This window comes from Bombus pyrosoma, linkage group LG7, assembly GCF_014825855.1.
Source record: "Bombus pyrosoma isolate SC7728 linkage group LG7, ASM1482585v1, whole genome shotgun sequence".
Taxonomy (NCBI): Eukaryota; Metazoa; Arthropoda; class Insecta; order Hymenoptera; family Apidae; genus Bombus; species Bombus pyrosoma.
In genome coordinates this window covers 15,884,699-15,908,625 of record NC_057776.1, presented here as the reverse complement: position 1 = coordinate 15,908,625, position 23,927 = coordinate 15,884,699, and the positions used below count along the sequence as shown (strand labels likewise).

The following is a 23,927-nucleotide window of genomic DNA, read 5'->3' as shown; positions in this document are numbered from 1 at the left end:
AAGTATTACTTATATATATATATATAATACTTCTATACTATATACTTCTCTGTCTGAAAAATTATACAATTGTATGATGCATACGTTTTACTGTGAACATACGTGAAAAAGCGTGGTTCTGACGACTTTAGAATTCACTTTTCTTCTCTAGCACGTTTTTCTAATTACAATCTGAAAGGAGCTGTGCCTTGACCTAATTGCACACTGCTATACCATATTACATTATATATCTACATAGTAAAATATTTATATATAAACAGAGAAAATAAAACCTTCTTCTTACTGATAACCACCAGGCTGTGAATATGTATATATTTAGGGGAAATCCAAATGTACAAAAACGTGAAAACGGCACATAATATACAGGGACGTATAAAATATCCAAACTAAAACGCTCTTTATAAATCCGTACTTAAATTCTATTCTTCGGTTCTGTTAATAAAAATATGAATTCGCGGAAATATCTCGTTTATCAATCGGCATAAAAAATTTCTGTTGCCATTCATTTCTCAGTCTCATTCCACTCTCACGTTAACGCTGAATGAATTGTCGAAGAAAAAAAGTAGCGAGCAATGTCTCAGCAAGAAGAAATCGCTGTGATGTAGCAGGAACGGGGTGACTAGGCGAAGAATGTTACAGAATACCATGTGCTTACACAGAGGGCTATCGTATGTGCTGAGACTGGCCGGTTTTTACGCAGTCCGGAGTCGGAATCTCGAGGACGCTCGCGCGTGTTTACACGGCCCCTGAATGCGCTTCTATATGCGGTTTTAGACACCCCGATAAGAGCGCGAACGGCGTATCGACTATCGAGCCGCGCGTTGCAAAACACCTGGGTGTTGCAATACACCTTCGTCGTAATGCCGTTGCCTGGCCTCCGCTCCGTGCTCTCGGTACAAACACGAGCGTGAACTCGCGCGCTTGTGTGGCCGTGACGAGTGTGTTGCATCGTTGCAGCATGCGGGCGTGCAAACAGTCGAAGATAAATAGACAAACACCAACGCGGTTCGTTGTTTCCGAGAAAAATTACCGTGTGCCACAAAATATTTACGAAATTCTGCACTCCGCTCGGATGATACGAGAACGATAAGGCGGCTAACAAGAAAAGAAAAGAAACTGTGCTTGTACGTAAAAAGGCTTTTACGAGCTTACCATAATAGTCACTTACTATAAAATGTTTTAGTGCGTTGAAAGTGTCCGGAATCGATACAGTTGAGTTACAGATTTGATTTGTTAGTAGTGAGCGGCGAAGGTTTAGCATCTACACATGGCTAGTATCTATACAAGTTTCTAAATTACTCGCCACTCGATTAAATCACTGAATATCTCCGATATTATCTGTAAGAGGATGTTAGTACTTGTTGTTTGTGGTTGGAAGGTTGGATAGAGGAAGAGATGCAAGCTGTTGATTTATACTAATGGTTGGTAATAGGATGGTCTTGTGTGATGAATTTGTATGCTTTGTAGTCTGAGCAACGTTCGATATTTTGCCCCAATTGATTCCATACTCGATAAGCTATTTTCCAAAGGTATTCATAATTTGAAAGTGTTTTTATATTTTTGTAACTAATGGCGTATCTACGTTGACGTATTTCGATTAAATTAAATACAAAGTAAAGGGATAAATTTTATACGACAAAATAAAAAAAGGCGGAATGAAATAGTGGTCGAGTTTAGTTGAACAGAATTAAGGAGACGACACGCTTATGTTGATTACTGACTGAGATGGTCGCAATTATAAGTCGTTCGTCTACATCTACCGATTAAAAACTGAGCCAACGAATCAATTGCTCCTTTTTTTATTTTAAAGAAAACAATTTCTTGGTACGCCTTTCTGTTACACTACTAGGCAATTTCTCAACCACCTGTAAGTTCGACAAGATGAAAAAGATCGTGGATGAAAGAGAATGGTTTCTTAAGACTAACAATGTACCTTTCATTCTTCGGATTCTATGAATCTATGTACATGTTTCAAAGAAATTATAGTAGTTATATATCAGAGAAGATTATAGCGTCAAATTTTGATGATTCCTCTAAAATCATATAATAACTTCCGACATTAATAATATTACAAAAATTTATCTGTTTCGTATTATTCGTTGTATCTTTGAAGTCTGTGTGGAAACGAAAGTTCTGAGAAATTTAGACAGTCGTACATGTGCCGTGTTTCTTGTTGGGAATTTACGTGTACTTGGAATTTTGTATTTGAAATATTATTTCCCAGTCAGGCAAATATTGACGTTGATGATTCAATGTTGACTGTGAAAATCTTATCTCGAAGACGCAGTGAAAATATATTTTTTGACCAATTCTTTTTCAAAAATCTACAAAGTCTATAATATCTCTTTAGTTATATTGAAGCAATAAGGAGAAAAATATTTATAGAATTTGAAATTCGAATGGTTAATAATTCAGAAATAATTAAAACAGTATTTTAATGACTCGATTTTACATTTATCGTTGAACATACTTATCGTTAAACGAAAGTTACACGTATTACAATTAATATTGTAAGCAAATTTTCGTAGTTGCAATGCAACTTGGACGTGGCGGATGGTCGGGTTCGGAAAGCCGATCGCGAAACCCTGTTATTCCTGCTTTGCAATGGCTCGAACGAGTTTATCGCGATACACGATGCTCGTTTGGTTACCGGGGTATCTCGGTGTATCGACATCGATAGATCTCGATAGAGAAAGGAGGATCAGGAATTGGTTACTGCAACAACCATTGTTGATTTCGGTAAACGGATTGACGTATCAACATCGTTTATCGTCGGCTTGCACTAATCTCACTAAAATCCCATGTTGTGTCTGCTTCGTTTATTCAACATGTTAAATGTTACTTCTAACAGATGTTATTTAGATAAATATCTAAAATGATAAATATAAAGGTTATTTGAAAGAGCATGGATATTTGAGTTTCTCAGAAATCAAATTAATCAATTCTACTTGTACGCTTTGCAATTTCATTACTCCGGCATACGATTAATGTTCAATCTCTCAAGAAACGGATGACATTTCCACAAATTCATTTATCATAAGGAGATAACATAAATCATATAGAAAAAAATGTTCATAACGTCATTATCTTTTTTATCTTTAAACTGAGAGACTTGACCAATGTCAGTGTCTGCCGTACGACTGATTTAATTATTGTTTTTGATGTAGTGACCATCTTAATTTATTTTAATTTTATCACGAACTCTTTATGTAGTTATTGCATTTTAATTTTATTTCGTCTTTCAATTATGAGAAACTAGAATATCTAAATATATGATGAATATCATCTAATAATCGCGACGATCAGCATAAGACTAATTCTTCCGTTTGCAACAGCGATACAATTGCATATCAATAAAAAATTGCAAACTTCGTACGATTCCGATCGTCATACTCCAAATTTACAAACCAGTTGTTGGAAACTCTAATACGCTGGTCCAAGTTTCTTCGTCCTTCTCAAAAATTTTCTGCCACCGACTCGTTATTATCATCTGGTCCTCACGAACACCCTCCACATTCGAAACCAAAAATTACAATTCTTTCGCCTGGAAAGATGCATAAATCCCCAGCGGCTGTTGTTCACGACTTTTCGACAGCTCGTAGGTACCAAGCTAATACCAGGAAATTACCGCTTGTCAACGCTTACCGCCGGCACGCGTGACGCGGATCTTCCAATTTTCACGCTGCAACCCGATACCAGGCTGCGGACCGCTCGTTTCCCCCGAATCCTCCTCTTTGTGAACGCCTATCTACCACGCAAGCATGCACAGGCCCATCTTTCTTTCTTTTTTCCTGTTTTATCTTTTTTTTTTTTTGTGAAAACAGCTTCACCCTGCCGGGTCTAAGGCAGATTGTTCGTCCCGTTAGGTCCCATCCGCGAGGCAAAAGCAATCAGTTATCTCTGGCCGTGAACTTTCCACCTACCGAGGTTGCAGGAAGCGTATCCAGGTTGATCGTTACGGTCGTCGTCGAGGCACCACGGGTCATCTCGATTGCAGGGGATAATCGAGCCTCGAGGAGGTTGAATGAAGCTTCTTCTTCGTCCTCTTCTTCTTCTTCTTCTTCTTCTTCTTCATTCTGCCCCTCCTCCTCCTTTTCCTCTTGTTCGCCTTTTTCTTTCGGTTGGTTCGCGAGTGTTTCGTTGTTGGCTAAAGCACCCTCGTCTGCTTGCCTCCCCGATGCGGATTTATCGGCGCTTCATAGAGACGTAAAATCACTGTCTGCTTTAATCTTGGCCTGGGCCGCGATCATCGGTCAGCCGACCAACGGCCCGCGCCTCCAAGATTATTGAATACTATGGTCGGTTATCGTCGGCCAGGATCATGCTTTACGGCTCGCGATACAGAAATCGCCGGTATCCACCGTTCGGGGAAACTCGACGAGAAGCCGCGCCAACGGATGCAATTAGGGGGACGATTATTGCATAGGTAGCCGCCGTTTAACCAACACTGGCCTTCCGCGGTTTATCGTTACGAGGAATTTAGTCACGTCATTCGACTCCTTTACGTGCTTGTTGATACGAAGCTTGATGAAATTGAAGCTAATTTATTTCCAAAGATTGTAACTTTTTTTTGTCACTTTTATCCGAGTCGCTTAGATGTCAAATTAATCGTAAGCTAAAAAATGGGAGGACTTGACGTGGCAAATGTTGTTTTATCAAAATTTATTTTAGTATTTGAGGATATTTATGTCATTTCATAATCGTAAAAATTGTAACTTTGAGGGTAAGTCATATTATTTCGAAGCGAATGTATCTATTTTCAGTATCAGTATGTCATTTCAGCTAACGAGAGAATCAAGTCTTGAGGATCAGTTTGTGTAATGATCGTAACAAATAAAATCATCGTCGATATTTTTGTCTCTGGGTCTGTAATCAGGTTACGTGTATCTTCTCAAAAATAAGCATTCGGATGTGTTTGAGTAGTAGCGTATATGTTTCTGTTCGTAATAGAATTGGATTTGTACGTAACCTTCAACACTGTTGCAGAATTTTATGAAAATCGGATGAACTATGACTTGAGCGATTGTTTTATTAAATCACGCATTGATTATGCTTCTCATTTTTCACTAGCGAAATATAAAATCCTCCGTACTTGAAGGGTTTAAATGCAAAGAAATTTGCAATATAAGAAAATTGCCCACTCGTACGATTTACACAGAATTCTACAGAAACTTGATTGTTCAAAGTAATATCTTTTCATCTTCTACAGAATTACTAATTACTAATTCCATCAAAATTCGCAAAACACGAATCTCTTCTTCGACTCATTGCCCAGCTAATTCCCTCGATTATTCTCATTGACCAGCTACAATTTCACAAAACATCTACTACTACCTTCGCTCACAATAGAAACAAACCATTGCTATTATCAGAAAAAAAATCATTACCATCTTCTTATTCCATAATTTGCCTCTGATCTTCATAATTTCACGCGAATTCGCAAAACATCAGTGGTTTCCCCAACTCGTTTCCCACAAGAAGAAACGAACGCGCGTATGAACGTTCCCGTTCCAAGAACAAGGAAGATGGGATCCTTTGCCGGACAAATTGTCCTCGTCTGATGGAAGAAGTGAAACATCATTGTTCACCATCCAGAATGATGAACAGTAACGTACATAGGTACGTCTGCCAGTTGCTTATTACATTTCCTTGACTCTCGTAAGCTCGACGCTCTCGTACAAGAGGCATTACTTTTCCTCGAGGACCTCTCTACGGAGGTTCGTCTTGTCCTCGTCGACCGATGACCCGGAAGCCTTTACCGCGCATACGTAGAACCTGGTGCGTGTCCATGTGCGAAGCTATTTTATTGCGCGCGCGACTCTATAATCTTCCTGTGAGTGCTGTGCGCGCACGACGACTTATTTCCAATGCCTATACTTACGTTTAATGTCTATATCTGCTCGCGAGACCGGTAGCTTAGTTAAGAGAACGAACAGGAATATAGTGGCTAGAGCCTCTGAGAATTTCTGTTTTTATTTCCTTTTTTCTTGCTTCTCTTTCTTATTCGTTGCCATGAAATTCTGAAATATCAATGGTTTTCGATAAGCTATTAGCGGAATGTGGGGCGTCGATTTTCTACCGGGATTTATATATTTCTGAGACTGTGGGTACTGGCAGAAATTTGTTGGGTGCTAACAACAAGCGTTCATCTGCTGTTGGTGTTTATCTTGAGCAATTGGTCTGTTCTTTCGTCTTTTGCAGATGAAAAGTTTGAAGGGGATATATTGTATTCTTGTGTATGGTGACCCTGTCAACTTGAAACTTGCTTTGATCAAATAATATTTAAAAAATAGCGATCCTTAACGTAGGAAAAAAACGTTCTGGAAACGGAGAATTTTCAACATCAGCTTCTTTTTACTGCAAATAATCCAATTTTCATTTTAAAATATAATTGTAACTTGAGCGCTTTGTTATTTCATAGAATCATAAAAAATCCATCAATTTTTAAAAAGATGCTTCAACATACCATGAGGAAAATGGGAGATACGTAGATGGTAATTCATAGGAATTACTATTAGTAAACGAGAAGATATCTATTCTATTCTAACGAGCAAGAATATTATTCTTTTCGTATAATTTTCTTTGGAAGAATAACTTATTTTTTGCTTAAAAGATATAAAAGATCGGCCATAAACTTTTAAAGGCTGCTGCTTAGAAGCGGGCATTCTCTGTCAGGCGATTCCTTTTGCAGTAGTATTTCTCGGTTCGCTTTTACGTTTGCCACGGCTTGAAATTTATCGCATGACTGAGCACTAGGTGGGCTACAGTGGTTGATATTTCTTGCATTCGTATGCATTGTGCTTAACGAAGCTGGCTTCGCGATATGTCCGGCGATACTAGCTGATTGAAGTGACTTACGAACTTCCAGATGACCGGTTGCACTTGGGATATGCGCGGGCTACTATTCTTTGGATTTACGACGTGTGAATATGCGCGCTGGCTGCGTGGAATCGTTGCGACATTTGTGCGGTTGCGCATTCTAGATCCTAGATCCTTGCGGTATATCGTGTCGTACGATTTGAATAACACGTTTATGGTTAGCTTTTCCATGCTTAATCTCGCGGTACGCTTGGAAAATGATGATATTTTGTAATAGAATATTGAAATATTCTTTTATGACAGCAATTACTTATCGACGGTTATAATTGATTATTATTGAAAATTATAGTCATATAATGGAATATTCTCCTTTATTAGTATTCATAGTTTTAATGGCGCTTTTTGAAAGATATTTTATAATTTGAAAAAAAACGTTCTGCTATTAGATACGTCGAACAGGTTTGAGTATTATTGAATTGGAATATTTGAGGAATGTTTATTTAAACGGTTTGTCATGTTGTTTAGCAAGATGTTATTTTGAAATAGTTACGAGTGAGTTTATTTGAACGAGAGAATGATTTTACTTATAACGAATTAATTCATTATTTAGTTATCGAATGAAATCATTTTTTATTCTATTTTATATCTTGTACTTGTTATATTTTTTTTTTTTTGATTTGAACATAAAATAACATTGTTTCCTCTAACTTATTGTTAAGATAAAAGTAAGAAATTTATTGAAACGATGCGTTATTCTATGCTCTTGTTTTCTGTGTTTATTTCAAATGAAACGTATCGACGTTTGATATCAAGTACAGCACCTGCAGCAAAGTTTTCGTTTATATAATATTCTCTTACTTTTTCTTTGTTTAAATTGTTGTATATCTCTTTCTTGCAGTTGATAGAAATTAATTAGTTTCCATGCTCGCTCGCAATTTAAGATATTTGTCAAAACGAACCACAAATTTTCGGGAATACCGAGAGAGGAAAAGGTGAGACTAAACGCCCTGTATAGTAATTCTTTGCATGCTTCCGTGGATCGTACGCTAAATTCGTGTGGGTCGAAGGCTTGGTGTGTGAGGTCCAACCACGGACTATCAAAGGTATGGGCCACTTCACCAGGTGTGGAGAATGGCGCGCCTCGATGGCAATTATATCGGCAAATAAACCAGGAGGTGAATATACTGTGAGGTTGGCTGCGGGTTGCGCTATGAATAGACCACTGTATATAGATAATTCTAATCTTCGAAGTACCAAGCGACAATTAAAGTGAAGAAACGGTTCTGTACTCTTGTCTTTTCCCAAATGGAAAACGATTAAAAAATAATATCAAATTTTTAACAACTAATGGATTCTGTTGTATGTATAAATTGTTTGAAGTATTTTATGTAAAGGAAGATTATTATACTCATATGATCTGTGTCGTGAACATTTTAGATACATCTTTTCCAATATCTCTTTCTATTAATTGCGAATAGTATTCTTCATATTGTACTCTCCTCGTATTTATTATTATTTTGTATTTATAAAATCTAAATTTTCCAATAATTTAAGAACATCTCTACATATTTGCAACTTTTGTCTGACATGTGCTTATCCTGTGCCTTTATTAACGTCATTATATTTGAAAATATTCCTTGTTTACGAGAAATCTGATAAATCTTCCAGAAATCTTGTTCGCCAGAAATCTGTTAAAATCTGCAATTAGTACAGTTCACCAAAAGAGAAGAAAATATTTGACGATACGTTAACATGTTGGATTTAACTGACGTTACCGGTGACCAGCATTAGATTTTACAATAACTCCAAAAGAGTCATCGGTTGACCGACAATGTTGATATTAATCGAAGTATGTAAATTAAAGGAACCGTTATATTCCTCAGATTTGTAATATTACGGTAGCGATATAATACTAACTAAATACAAAATTAAAAAATTTGTTTCTTTCGTTAAAATGTATAGTGATGTATCCTCCTGAAATAAAAGACACTCCTAGCAAACTATGAAGAATATCATCACTCTGACACGAAACATACAAAATTTGTGTATAGCGAACATATCATAAACTCGATGAAATAGAATTTAAATACGATATTCGAAGCAATGTCCAAAACCAACGAATCTATACAGTATACACGTTGTACGACGTATTGTACATTCGTGCGGAACACGTAAGTGGTATTGCCTGCGATACACCGACTCTTGAGCGCTCCTCATCAGGCTGCTCGATTAAAGCGCAAACGCTGGCCGAAACCGCTCCGTCGACTTCCCACGGCTGTTGACATGTTTTGTGTTCATTAGTCGGCACTCGAGAGAGTCGGTACACAGGCGGCGAACAGAGTTCCGCAGTGCACGGCGTGAGAATAGCCGGTTCGAAACGATTGTCGTTGCGGTCTCTCTCGCCGCTCGCGAAACCTTCCTCTCCGCGATCGCAGAAATTTTATGGAGGCGAGTAAACCGCTCGTCAGAGAGTGGCAAAAGGGGACTCCTACCGTTGAAGCAACAGACCACGTGAGAAAAGAAACGAGTTGAGCGTGAATTTCAGGGTTCTCGAGGCGGTATCACTGGCGTACGCCGCTTACGAGAGAATAAAATTAGCCGAGGAATGCGGATGGAAGGAGTGGACTGTTAATGTTCACGGTTCGGGTCTCCAATTCGTTTGGATCTCGTTGAACGTTATGCGCGACACGTGTTGACCATAGTTTCCGGAACATCGTCCTTCTAAGAGATCGTGATTTAGTGTGGATGGCAAGTAATTCGGTTGTACGTACCATTCTAGAAAAGTATCTTCTCAGATTAATGTTAATTGGACAAAATTCTCCGAATTTCCAGCCCCTTGACACTAGAATGTATTATTAAATCTGTTATATTGATGAGTTTCGGATTGCTTGCTTTCATAATTACAAAAGATAGGCAGACGATTTTGATGTAGAGTGATGATTGATGATCAGATGCAGAAACTTATTTTCATTCTAATCACTTTAATTACGATCATTTATTATCTTGACATTCCTCCTCAGGACCTAGGAAAGCAAGTTCGATCAAACTTTAGATAGTAATTCCTAACAAACTACTAGACTACACTAGATGCAGGACATATCCATCGAAAGAAACCGAATCGTTATATGTACGTAAGGTTTTGGCAAATCTATTAAACGTCATGTAGTATTTTTTCGAAAATTTTTATAGAAAATCAATATGTATATTTGACTCATTTAATGTGTACAAAGTATTCAGTCAAAATTTGATCAAAATTGCTCTTATAACTTGATCTGACCATCCTTTGAAAATGAGAGCAAATGTAATCAAAACGACTTACTCCCTACTTACAATTTAAATAATTTGTATTTGTTTGATTGTTAGAAATAATGCGAATACTTGTCTTCGACCAAACACGACGAAACAAAATAATTTGTCTACGATTACTATTCGTCAATATATTCTCTCTAATGTCACATATCACTATCGAGTTTCCAATTTCTACGTATTCCAATCTCCATTTCAATAAATATTCCTATTTCAGTATCAAATGTCGTTTATTGCCTACGATTATGACACGACAACGATAACAATCGTTTCTTTGGTTTTGTGGTTGTTTCGATTAAGCGTAATACCATAGAAATCACTGGCATTCGGAACGAGGTAGCTACTCGAGCAACGTTGCGCTGTTTCCAATTGCTTCACCAGTGATTACCATTTACGATCGCATAGAAATCGGACGATTTCTAACGAAGTGGAAAATTAGTTACGGGCCAGCGTCGTTTACATTCGCTTCTATGCGAATCATTTCGAATATGACGAACAGTTGGACGGAAAACTGACGTGATTTGCATAAGAGTAGAAGAAAGTTGCGGAAAAATGATAGCTTTGTCGACAAAGTGAAGAACTTGGTAAATTATTCTTTTCGTTATAGCAGGCGAATGACTGGAACGTGACTTTCAGAAAATGTTGTTGCATAATTCGATGTTGCTAGAGATAATGTTATATATTTACTTACTACTTACTTACTTTTGCGTTTTCAACGAATCTTCGAATCGACAAATAACGTTCATTTGACTTGGCATGTTTTATTCATTACCGATGAACTTTTATCTCAATACATGTTGCGAGAAATTTATTACATTTTCAATACTTTCTGTAGTTCTTACATTATGATACATTGATGTCATTTACGTTAGAAACTTCAGTTGTCGAATAATGTATCCTTTCGGATAAAACTAAATTCTATGTTTAGATCGTATTCAAACACTAATGACGTAGTGACATAATACCATGTTACTCTCAATGCAAAGTTTCTTCCTTTGAATCAACCGTGTTCTATGAATTCACTCTCCTCTTCAAATAGTTCTTGAGGAAAGTGTTTGAGGAATATGAATTAATCTTAATTCATTTCGCGTGTCGTTGCGTGAAGCTTAATACAAAAGTTAATCTTCGTACTTTCAGCTGAACAAAAGAAACGTAACAGGATGTACAGTCGGTTATAAAAATCTACGTGCTTTTCTTAAACTTCACATGTTATAACAAAACATTAGATCCAGTAATATTTTTGGCATAAATCTTGTATTAATGTGACTTGAGCGTATATTTGACGAATTTATTGCATCTACGTATATAGAAGATAAAATTTCAATAATACGTGCAAGTATACACAACCTTAAGGTTGTAGAATAGTTGCTTTTACTTTTTATTTTACTTTTACTTTTCTTACTTACAAGTATGTACGCTTTCGCGATTGTCTGTACTTCGTTCAAAATTCATTACAAAATCATCCAACGCACCATAATCGCACAGATCCGAGTCGCGAAAGAAAGATCGCTCTCGCAGGCAATCAACAAGATATCCCAGTTCAAACGAAATAAAGCAATCATAGCAACTCATTAGGCAGTCTAGAATTACCCAACATCCATTACAACCAACAACCACGAGGCACACTTTGATCAAATCTCAATGATACACTTGGAATCGACGGCAAACGCGCCCACTAAACCTTTAACCCCTCGGACGACTGTTGCTTTGGACGGCGAAACGCTCCTCGGTTTTCTAGCATTCTCCTTTCTTTCTCAGCCTCGGAATGCTCGTGATGTCCGCGTGTACGAATTCAAACGAGGAGCACGAAAGCTATGAGAAGGAACTCGAAGACGTTTTACGAAGCTCGTCCCGCTCGTAGATTCAGCAGAAACGATGGCTCGAGTCGGCTCACTGACAGACACGAATAAAGGACCGATGATAACGAGCAGACGGCACTACGAAATGAACGGTGACATCTCGTCGAGTGGCGTCGGATTATGACGATGGAAGCGGTTATGAATTTTCATGACTTGGCCCGTTTGAAAGAGATCCTGACGGCAAGTAACTCCGCGGATAAATTACGATTATTCTGTCGAACAGTTGTCAGGATGCTCATTCCCCCCTCCCCCCCCCCTCCGCCATTAACCTGAGCCAGATTTAGCTGGCGAGTGGGCGAGTATCCATGTGAAACTTGAATTTCGCCCGCGAAATCGTTCTCTCACAGGATAGATTTACTAAGCTGCCGGATATATGATGGTTCTCGCCTTTTGAATTTGAAAGCTCTTGATCCTGATCTTGTGCTGGTCGAGGTTAATTAAATGGCCGAGTTTGTGGACGTTTTTGTATCGAATGTTGGCTGTTGGACGTTATACGAGTGTTCGGAAAAGATAGTAGACCGAGGACTTGCTCATTTTCTGAGTTTAATTTTCTTCTTGATATCAATCGACCTTGATACTCATCAGCGGTATGATACAAAATAAATATAAAGAGAATGTAGATAGTTTGCAGATTCTCGTATTGAAAACGAAAGAATGACGTGTCTGGATATTGGAGTAGATAGTTGTTCACGTCGTTCGCAAATAATAACGCGCAGGATATAGACATTGCCCTCTTACATTTATAGCGATTTATCAAATTGATATAGAGGGTGATATGAGGGTGAAGTATTTAAATTAACCTAAATGTTCAGCGATTAAACGCATCGCAAATTCTTGGATTAAACGCGAATTCTATGTTACTTCATATTCTCTGTATATACTCGAATTCAACGATACCTTTCATTTAACCGAAAAGCCTTATATCTCACAAAATCAAACACCAATAACAACTTGAAAAATTCGCACTGTATATAGAATTAGCTGATAAAACGATAATACTTTAATCGTGTTTCACTAAATCAAATTTAGTTGAAGATTCTATGTCACTTGTTCTTAAATATATTTTATCGCATTATATTAATCGCATTTTGAATAATCATTAATATGCCACGGAAATAACAGCAAGTAGTAGAAACACGATCACGTTCGTACGTTGTTTCGCACAGTCAAAAATCATCAACACCGTGCATTATCGAAACGAGCAAGATTAGATTGCATTCAGATAGTGAAATAGTATTATTAACGCAACGACGCGATGTTTGGTTCATTCAGTTTCGTAATTATACCGGTAGAAAAATACATTCGAATATGGATGATTAATCGTGGAAACGGTCGTTTCTCCTCGCCGACGTCGGTCAGGATTAATCAGCTTCTGAATGCGCAGAGACGGGAACAACGTGATTACCGATGACTCCGATAGTCTGTCGACTATAAAGGAGAGAGCCAGTCATTGTTTAAATCAGGAAACTGCTGAAGGTGCATCGACGATGGTTTAAACATTCATCGAGCTGTTTCGGTGCATCAGATAGCACCCTGCTCGGTTTCTAAGATTTTTTAACGCGCATTGTGAAAGTCATCCAAAGTTCTCCGTTTATCTCGTCGAGAGGTTTAACGAAATTATTAAAGATTATTGATCGATGCAATTATGATTGTTAATTCCTTGACCATTTATCATTGAAGATCGTTGTTGAGGTTTATGATCGGTATCGAGATGCAAGTATGTTTGATATAAAGATATTTTCGAAATATGTTTTTGGTATATTTTTAGTCACAAGGCATATGACAACGACGATGATATATTTCTGTTAAACTTTAGTTTATTTGTTGATTACATATCCACGTTCTTTTATCTCCTAATTACATGTTTCATGATACAATTTATGTTGATAGATTGCATTTGGAATGTTTCCTATAATAAATATTTTCGAATAAGTTTCGCGTCTATCCGTTTTGTTAGTACTTTTTCCATTCTCACAACTAACCTATGGATAAAACAGAGATTTATTTTAGTTTATAAATAAGCTGACCTATGAGAAGTTGGACATCACGCCAACCAACACAACTCTTAACATCCAGGATGTCCTTCTGCTTACTTTTCTCGTTGGACCAAAGCGACCGTGTTTATTCGATGGCATCGAAGTCCTTCACATTTCGCGAAGAAGAGAGCGAAACGGCGTGATAAGTTACAGCCGGCCATAAACGACGCTATTAGAATACGCGAACAAAGTGTCGAATATCATTTGAACCGGCGTTTGCACGGTAGAATCGTCCTCAGAAACACTTGCGATCGTATTAATCAGCTGTCGAAATTTCGAAGAAACAAACCAATACCTTGGCGGCAGTCATTCTTCAAGCTCGCCAACATCGGACCAAGTTACTGACATGTAAAAGGCCGCGGCTCACGCTACATTACACGCTCCTACGTTTCGGTCGATCCATCACGCCTTCGTGTCCTGCTGCAATTATATATCTATATATATATATATATATAGATACGAGAGTGCACGCGTTCTCTGCGAGAGACCTTGCTCGAACACGCCCCTTCAAAATCGAATCCCCTTGCTTTTACGTGGAAAGGAAAACCTCGATTTAAGAAACAAATTTTTGTTCCAATGAAACGTGCCAAAGTATATCGATTTGGTAAATAAATGAACGACACATTTTGAAAAATTTAAACATCAGCTTTTAAAGACGTTTTGAAATTTTAGAATTTTATCTGAACGTAAGCTATTCATCGAGATGGAAGCGCCAGAATTATCTAATGTGACAATTTTTTTACACGAATGACGTTACAAATTGAAAATAGGAGCATTTTAATATCTTTTTAAATAATTTGTCTAGTTGATCGCCATTGCTCTAATCAGTCATCGAATATAGTGTCCCTAATATCAACTTTCTTCCATTTTTCAATTTATGCAATTAATTACATTAATAATTACAGTTATTTCCTTTTGATAAGATTGTAACATATATCACGTGCACGCACTGCAGATTACAATATCTAAATCCTTTTTATCTACTCCGGTCAACCCTGACTGCCGTGAACAGATTATCAATCCGTCGCAAACAAGAAATTTCCAGAAAGCTAGAAAGCCCAACCTAGTCGCGGTAGCCGGTGCAATCCACGTTCATCGCGTGCACCCGGACCTTTCGCATGCACACACGTCCCCGATGGGACTGCGCTTGGGTAAATCGAGCAGCCGGTGCATCGTCGGCGAATCGGACCACGGGTGTTCCGGTCGTGTCGACGTTAATACGCGATTGGATCTCGCACCGCGTGAGCCGCTGAAAAATGCGCACGATCAGTCAGCGCGGTCGTTTCGCGAGCATACGCCACGCCGCATCGAAGTCTCATCTGCCGCGACTTCTACGTCGTGATTGCATTTGTATGAATCTGATCTTGTGTATAGGAGCCACAAAGCTTCGCGAGCAAAGACTGACTTTAGCGGAGAGTTGTTCTCTGCTAAAGAGGATCTCGGTCTCTCGGGATCATCGCGATACATCCTCCCTTGGGAGCTATTCCTCTCCGCCTAGGTCCACGTGGTCAACCGTTACGCGTTCGTTGGTCATTATAAATTCATCTTCGATCACGGTTATGGTGGTCGACGACGATGCAACGGTTGGATGGCTCGCGCGATTCGATCGTTCGGATGTTCTTTTTGTCTTGCTTGTTTTTTCTTGTTTATTTCGTTAGAGAGAGAGAGAGAGAGGGAGTGAGACGTACTTCCGCGAGCGTGTTCGAGCTGGAGGAATCGGACGAACGATTTCAAACCGGCCGCCGTTTGATCTTGTTGCGTTCGAGCAACGGAGAGTTGGATAATCTCTGGTGAATTTCTGCGGAAGCGATGCTTCTTGTTGCATGTCAGGAGGTCATTATAAATTCATCTCCAGTCACGCTCCTCTAAGTGCTTCTGACCCCTGCGCTCTGTTATTCTAACTACGCTTAAAGGACTTACGCGTTCCTCAGCGGCCGCAACGGGACTTTTGTGTTCTGGCTCCATGTGTTCTACCGGGACAGAGGTACTCGACGAGTTTCGTCGATCGCTGACAGCTAGTGACAAGAAGCCTTTTCGTTTACGCTGTATGCCTAATAGACCATATCGTTGCTTCGTACAGGAGTACAGAAAGGTGATATGATTTACGAAGCAGTCAGGATTTGAAAATTGTTCGTTAATATATGTAGATTTGCGGTTTTGGTTGCTGTTTTATTTATACGTTAAATGACTGTCCATTTTTATAATAGGAAAATACTCGTAAAAATTAATCGTTGACTCTTTATCGAATCCTATTCTTTTCAAAATTAATTGAAAGATTAGTAGAAGCAAGATACGATAATTAGTACGTAGGAGTTTCTTATTTATTGGTACACAGAAAATTTTGTAAAATAAGCTTCGTAAACTTTCTACAACATGCGCGATCGCAGTATTTGATATGCCTTTTCGTGTATAATGAATTTTTTATCCTTTTATGAAAATATTCTTAATTTACATACAAAACCTGTACATATATTTCATGGAAGTGAAACTTGTTTTCATAGCCTGAACTATGCCCAGTTTCCCGTTGCAGAAATATTACAACGAACATCGATGATCCATCTGCCTCTAACACAAAAGTAAATGTAATGAAATTGTGTATTTACAATAAACAATTTATTTGGCTGACAAAAGTAACTATAAAATGTACAGATAGGCGATTTATCACATACTGGGAAACCACACCTACGTATTCGAACATGGAAAGCTTAAATTCCCATTATGAAAAGAAATTCTCTTACTCGAATAAGAATATCTTTCTATCATTTCGAACAATGGAGGCCGTAAACGAATAGTATAACTAATAGAGTGACTATCCGACAAACGAAAGATCAGAGATCAACTCCTAGTCCATTAATCCCATCGGTCGAATCTTTTTTTCATGCTCAAAGACAATAAGGCAATTCTACACCTATAATGACAATCATTTGTTTCCGCACAATATACGACGAACAGAAGCAAATAAATTTAGCCGTACACGTGGCGTAGTGTGACAGGTCTCGAAAGGCTATTACGAAACGCAGAATCATCCTTCAGAAACGCGTGTATGTACCCTCCCATCGTCATCGTGCTCGGCTCGTGTACAGTAAACTGGACGGGCATTAGGAGTTTATAACGTATTAAGGTGTATTACAGGAATTGAAATGTTTATATTCATCGTAAATATTTTATTATAACGTTATATCTTGTTATTATGTTGCTACAAGTAGATACAAACGTAGATGAAATTATTTTGTGCTTTCTCCTTTTCCATTTACATATATCGCTTATCTGGTAATATTGCTTCATAATTTTATCGTAATATTAATTAAGCTATTAAGTAACCAAGCGCACGAAATAATTTTTTATTGATTTATTTACATCCCAATTATCAAAATTTAATCTTTCCTTTGATAAAGGGATGTTCGTATATTTGGTTCTATGATTGCAAATGACAGAAATCTAAAAATGACGTTTACGTTGTTATACTGCGATTAATCGACTTTTACGTTTCCAATTCACGAAAATATTTTGATAATAATAAAATTGCTTACAGTCGTTTCAATATTGTTTCATATCGTTTCTCTCTTCGATGTTTGATTGTTGCTCGACGAATATCTTTTTAAGGTATCTTTTCCTTCTTCGTGTTTTATTCTACGCATCATTTTTACTTTATCTTTGAACATTTTGAAAAACACGTACAAAAATGCCTAAAAATTTAGAAATTTATATTTGACAATGTTAGTTGTTTTGTGCCGATCTTCCTTCCTCGTCTCTTCTTCATGTATCATTTCTATCCTGTCTTCGAGTGTTTCATGAGAAGAGTAAAAATTTTGCCAAAACACCAAGTTTCTTGTACTTAACATCGTTAGTTTGCGTCGCCAATAGTTTTTCAGTTAACGATGTTTCTTCTAAGAATCACGCGTGCGTTTGATCAGGTCTCGTCTATCAGACGGATTCCCGTGAAAGGCTAGTTCTTCCTGATCGATTTCGCAAACACCGTTTTCCGTACTATTGCGTGTACTGGTCCAGCTAGGTTCGTGGGCGAACAAAACCGGGCTACATAGAACACGTGGATAATAATAGTGATTACTCACTGGTAATGAGTCGAATTAATCATCCTGAGACGAGATCATTCGATGGACTTTCGATCTAAATGTCGTGCTGGCGGATGAGGTAAATCCGCCATTGCGACATCGCCAGCAACATCTTAGAAATGATTCGCCGCGTGATATTCCACTACGCGAACAATTGCACGTCGGTCACGGAGATCTAGAGTTCTTTCTTTTTTGCAATTACCTGGTATAAAGAGTCTTTAATACCTTATAAACTGGTAATTTATAAACGATGAATTACACTTGGATTTAGTACGCTTGTATTTGATAAATCCTTGGTTTTGTTTATATAGGGTACGGTGTTCCCTTCAAATTTGAGGAGGACATCTAATGGCGGATAAAAGAAACTTTAAAAAATATCTGCCGTAGAAAGATAAATATATATCAATGATTAATTATTTTGTGAATTTATAACCATCTACTAGACTGATTTAATTTATTATATTTTCGATCTGTTTGTCATGGACTAACTTTATTCTACTTCTTTCACAGCTAGTCGCAATAGTTATACGTTTCATTATTTCAAAACCGTAAGAATGATCATTTCTAGGATTCAAAAATTCTTCGACTAAACTCATTACAGTTTCTCGTATAATAATTATGCATTACAATATTATCCAGGTGGAATTTAAACTCATATCTAAACCTAAAGTCATACAAAGAAATCAGAGTATCATTTCGCTTATTCATAATCTTAATATAATGAATATATGACAAACGTAATTGACAATTGACAAAAAGATAGCAGGGACACTCTGATTATTCCTAATGTCTACCGAGATATTTTTAATATAGATCTCGGTAAAATTCAATATTTACGCACCTACCTCGATGATAGGACAACATTTAATACATTCGACGCTGTTATCCGTCGTCGATGAGGTCATATAACGAGTGTGTAAAATATATACAACACGCGATATAAACCAGATGGCGTGGAATTGTAATAGTAAAACGTTACTTCTATATTTCATTGTTCATTTTAATTTAAAATAATACAATCCTACGAACGTGGCAATGGTCCTTATTCGTCCGTTAAATTTACTTTCTAAAGAAAGCGTATTTCATACGCGCCAACCTGATATTATACATCGTTAAGTATACCAGCGAAATTAGTCAAGAGACTCGCATTCTTGGATATCAGCGTGGTCGCGACTGTCGGAGAAACGTAACACACTGACGGCTACAAATGTCCCGTGATTCACGCACTACGTGTACCCAGGAACGTACATACGCGGATGGCGTATAAGTAAGTACTTACGCGTTGTCTGTTCGAGGCCGGTGTCGCGTGCTTGCTTCCCGCGGGCTTTCCGGGAACGCCTTCCCATTATCGTGGTCGGTGGCGTTGCTCGAATCCCGGATACGCGATTGTTCGTTTTACGGGCGGTCCTCGCTACCGATGAAAAATTGTGGTACACGAATTAAGAGACTTCCTTTTAATTTTTGCGCGGCGTCGGCGATTGTACTGTAAAAGGATAGATGACGGCCAACCGATATCGTCGGTGCGAAAACGCACAAAGGAGGCTGACCAATGCGTCGCATGCCGGAACTCTCTCTCATCGGAATGTGGAAAACATACATCGTTAACCATTCGCTGGCTTCCACTTCCGAGGCAAATAGAAATTTCGTATTAGCCATCCCTTTTGTCCGCCACGCTCGATTACGACATTTATATAGGCTGAAGGAACAATTGGCTTGGAACAATTGCGGACACCTTTTACGAATATGTTGTGTGTATTATACGAAACATTTTGAAATTTCATTGCCACTGCGGATGAGGATTAGGTACAGTGGAAAAGTTTGAAACAAGTCTGAAAATACTCGTATATATGGAAATTATAAGGTATATTCGTTCGTTATATCAATAAACCTCAATATTCGGTGAAATTATACTTAATACCTATTTTGATACTATGCGCTTAGCTGTTGTATATTCATTTTTTACTGAATATATATTTGACTCGTTGAAATATAGACGTAAAAGTTTTGTAGGATATGTTTAAATACAACCCTGATTTAGTGCATAACCACTGACCTTGAAGATAAAATATATAGTCAGTCAAGGTTACTGAGTCACCTGAACTTCAACACCTTAAAATTCAATCCTGAACTTTGCTTTGCAAACTTTGATCAAGCTTGTGATGGTATATTATGATACATCATCAATCCTTAGTACAATATAATATCGATAGAATGAGACAATATTCTGTTCTTTAAATCCGGCAAGAGAAAATATCGAAAACGAAAAAGTTTTAGCTTACCCTATATTTTATGTATTTGCGATAATTTGAAAGTGTCAAAATATTTAAGAAAGGTGGTGTATATATGCCACGTGATAATTCGGCGTTGGGGATGAAAGAAGAAACCTTAAGCTGTGGTTACAGTTTATGCGTGTTGTGAAATATCTGATGCTCGAAATACGTACACTCATAAGAACCTACATTATGATTCCACTGAAGTCGCGATTTTTTAATTAATTAATCGCTCTTTCCCTTAGATTGTCAAATAAAAATAATGATAGCTGCCTTGCACCGAATATAATATATTCTTTAGTGCTTTCGCTGCGCAATTTTAGTAATTAGTTCAACTGTATATCCCGAAACGAAGATGAAAAATGTTGCTCTGGTTCGTCAGAACTGGCACTCAACGTACATAGGCTTATCTGTACCAAGGCAAATATCAAAATGTTTCCGTGTACCCAAAACTTGGTATCTTTCGAGTAGCGAAGGAAAGCAATTCGCTGGTACGAAAAAATTGCGAGTGATTCATACGCCGCGTGTGCCACGGAGCGTAGACGGGGGGCGGCGGGGCCAAGAAGGGGACGTATGTCGTTGGCCTGTCGTACTTCCTTTCCCGTGAGCCCCGGGAAGTCTATTCAGAGGCCGCGCCACGACGTCCAGCATCCACATAGGGCCCCGGAGCGTTCCACGGTGATTACCATATTGCATGTCACATTGTCGGCGCACCCCACGAACGAGAAGAAGAGGTGGAAGAGGTGGAGGAGGCACGGCTACGGAGGACGAAGGAGGACAAGGAGGATGAGGACGCTAACCACATTGCAATATACCGGAGGGCACGGCGTCTATAAACCACCGCAATTCTATCTGCGTCCCTTCTAAGCGTACATAACTCCTGCCGCCAGGATTAAGCCTTTTATAGTCCTTTGAAGCGGCGGGCCCTCGCTTCTTTCCAACTCCTGCCTCTCCACGCGGCTTCTCTCTTTCGAACCTGCCAGCAATCTCTTTCTTCCTACCGTCTAGTCTTCTTCGTTTGTTCGTTTCTTTTTCGTTTTCTTTCTGACGAATGCGTTGTTCTTGCGTCTGCTATTGATGCGTGTCGTATGGCGTAAAAGGGGCGACGAGGGGTGGATATGCGGGTTTTTATTGGATCTGTGACTGTGATGGATCGACGTCGATCAGAAGATGTGTAACTTGGACTTTGGCTTAGATCCAGGAGTTTGATGTCAGTTTGGATGAGAATAAATATAACGTGTATATACACGTTCGTAAACGTTTAGAAATTATTATCTATTTTGAAACTTGCACGTAGATTGATAGAGATTTTTAACATATATAAAAAATTCATATATAACTTTTATATTTTATTCGTTCCTGTTTATTCCTAAGTTTCGATTCATATTGGGTAAACTTCTCTGAATCTCGCGCGCAATCTGTACGTTATGGCAGTCAACAAGTATAATTAATAATTGCTCGCGTTGCAGGAGTTCCTTCTGTAACTTTTATCAACAGAGTTTCTACGCATTTTTACAAGACTATAATCGATCGATCATTTCTTTCATAATCTAAATTAATTATCACATCTAATATGAAACCAGGGGTTGTCCTAACACCTATGAACGGGGGTGTAGGTTCTGATCGTGAGTAGAACTTTTTGTTCAAGAGTTCTTGACGATTTTTTGACCGAATGTTCTGTTAGTTTAATTCTATGGTGATTTTAATATTAATACCAATCTTCGTAACCTTTATAAATTTTTATAAATATTACGGCACGAAAGAAAAGTTCTTCCCATAATAATATTACTATCGAACTATTACCGGAGAAACTATACAAATTTGAACGATATTCTTATCCTTTATACCTACACTTACAACTCTATCGATATTTCATCTTATAAAACTTCATCCATGCACTAAACAGCATCGAAAACGTTCACAAACATCCAGCAATCTGCATATCGCGGTAATATACACATTTCCAATTCAACGTGGCTGTCTACGCAGTATAAAAACGAGGCAAACGTAGAGAAGGAAGCGAAGGAGGAGATACGTGCGAGAAAACTTGAGGTATTAAAGTTGGCGAACTTGCCAGCCACCGTATCTACCTTTTAGCCGGCCTTTTCCCGTATCTTTCTATGCTTCCACCCTCTAGCCACCGCAACCCTCGTTTCGTCGCGTTTCTCGCTCAGCTCCGCCAGGATATTGCGATAAAAGAATTACTCGTTTTTCACTCTCCGCATGAGAACGTCCCACTGGACGAGTGTGAAAGGAAACTCGTGATATTAAACTGAATCCCGAGGCAGCCTTTTCTGTCTGTCAGACGCCTGCATCTCCGGAAACGACGCTTCAAAGAATGCTTTCTCTTTTCTTCTATAATATATCTTCTTCGACTGCAGCGTTTTCCTTTTTAGTTTCTTCCTTTTTCGATTATTCTTATTTTTGTTGTTTTTAAAGAAAATCCAGGACGAGACGCTACTAATTAAAGGACTTTGCTTCTCGTTGTCGTCGCTGAAAGAGACTGTGTATTTATTGACTCACGGTGGTAAATGCTGGTTTTCAGCCATAATTCGTCTTGATGATGGCGAACTGCTTCTTCGTTCGCTGGTTTAAGATGTCTAGCGTGAATAGGAGTCGAAGAATGAAATTTAAGCAGAGGTAATGAGACCGCTAATTAAGTAATTTGCTATTCCATCTAATTTGTTCTTGGACGATAATGCTCGTTTCGTTATTTATTTCTCGAAATATTTTTCGCATGCTTCAATTTTAAAAGAAAAAGAAGTTTTGTTTAATTTTCAAATCGTTTCTCTATTACCAACATATGAGGCCCCTGGAAGTCGCACTAATCAATTCCAGTTTTTATTAATTTCTTAATTTCATTACATAAGTACACGATTAGTATTCGATTCTCAAGAGACAAATAACCGTTACAAGCTTATTTATCGCTTTTGTCTATCGATTCTATGCAAATTTCCTCCCACGAACAGTTTCACAAATATTTCGAGAAAAGCTTTTCTTTCGAAATTTCTTCTGGCAACAAGAAAATACCGAAGCATCCAGAAGCACGATTCATCACGGGACGTGTTCGCGTCTGGGTTACACAGTTTATCGTGTAGCTGATTCCGTATTTTTGGCAAGGGAACTTGCATTTATCCGTAATCTCTCGCAAACCTGCGAGAAACGTGTTCGCGAATACCGCAAATCAGTCACTGCGGGACAAACAACGTGCCAACCTCGTATCTGAGATTCCACGCATGGTTTCCGTCGCAGACACGAGGAAATCCACGTCCTTTCCCTTCAGACGTTTATCCACCAGTTGAACAGGCAACTTCACCGAATGAAACGATCGTTTTTAAATTGATCGAACCGTAGTTAATTGCAGAAAAATGAAAAAAGGGATAAAATTACAGCCTGCAACAAAGTGCAGCTTGATCGATAACGCAGAGGGCAAGATCGATAGAAAATTTTAATGTATTATTAAAATATATTATTATACTGAAACGATAAGATCAGCTTGAGATGGGACAGGTGGTTCTACGGATTTATTAGTCGCGACCGATAAACGGATGCAATTTATCGGGA

The 23,927-nt window shown here is 38.3% G+C and overlaps 1 protein-coding gene across 1 annotated transcript in view; it reads left to right on the top strand.

Annotated features, from left to right (window-relative positions):
* Nucleotides 1-1,073: 1,073 nt before the first annotated feature.
* Nucleotides 1,074-23,927, top strand: part of LOC122569001 (UPF0489 protein C5orf22 homolog) — a 466,219-nt gene continuing 443,365 nt past the window's right edge. The window contains exon 1 of the mRNA XM_043729435.1: nt 1,074-1,124. The gene's annotated coding sequence lies outside the window, so the exon portion shown is untranslated. The remainder of the gene's footprint in view (nt 1,125-23,927) is intronic.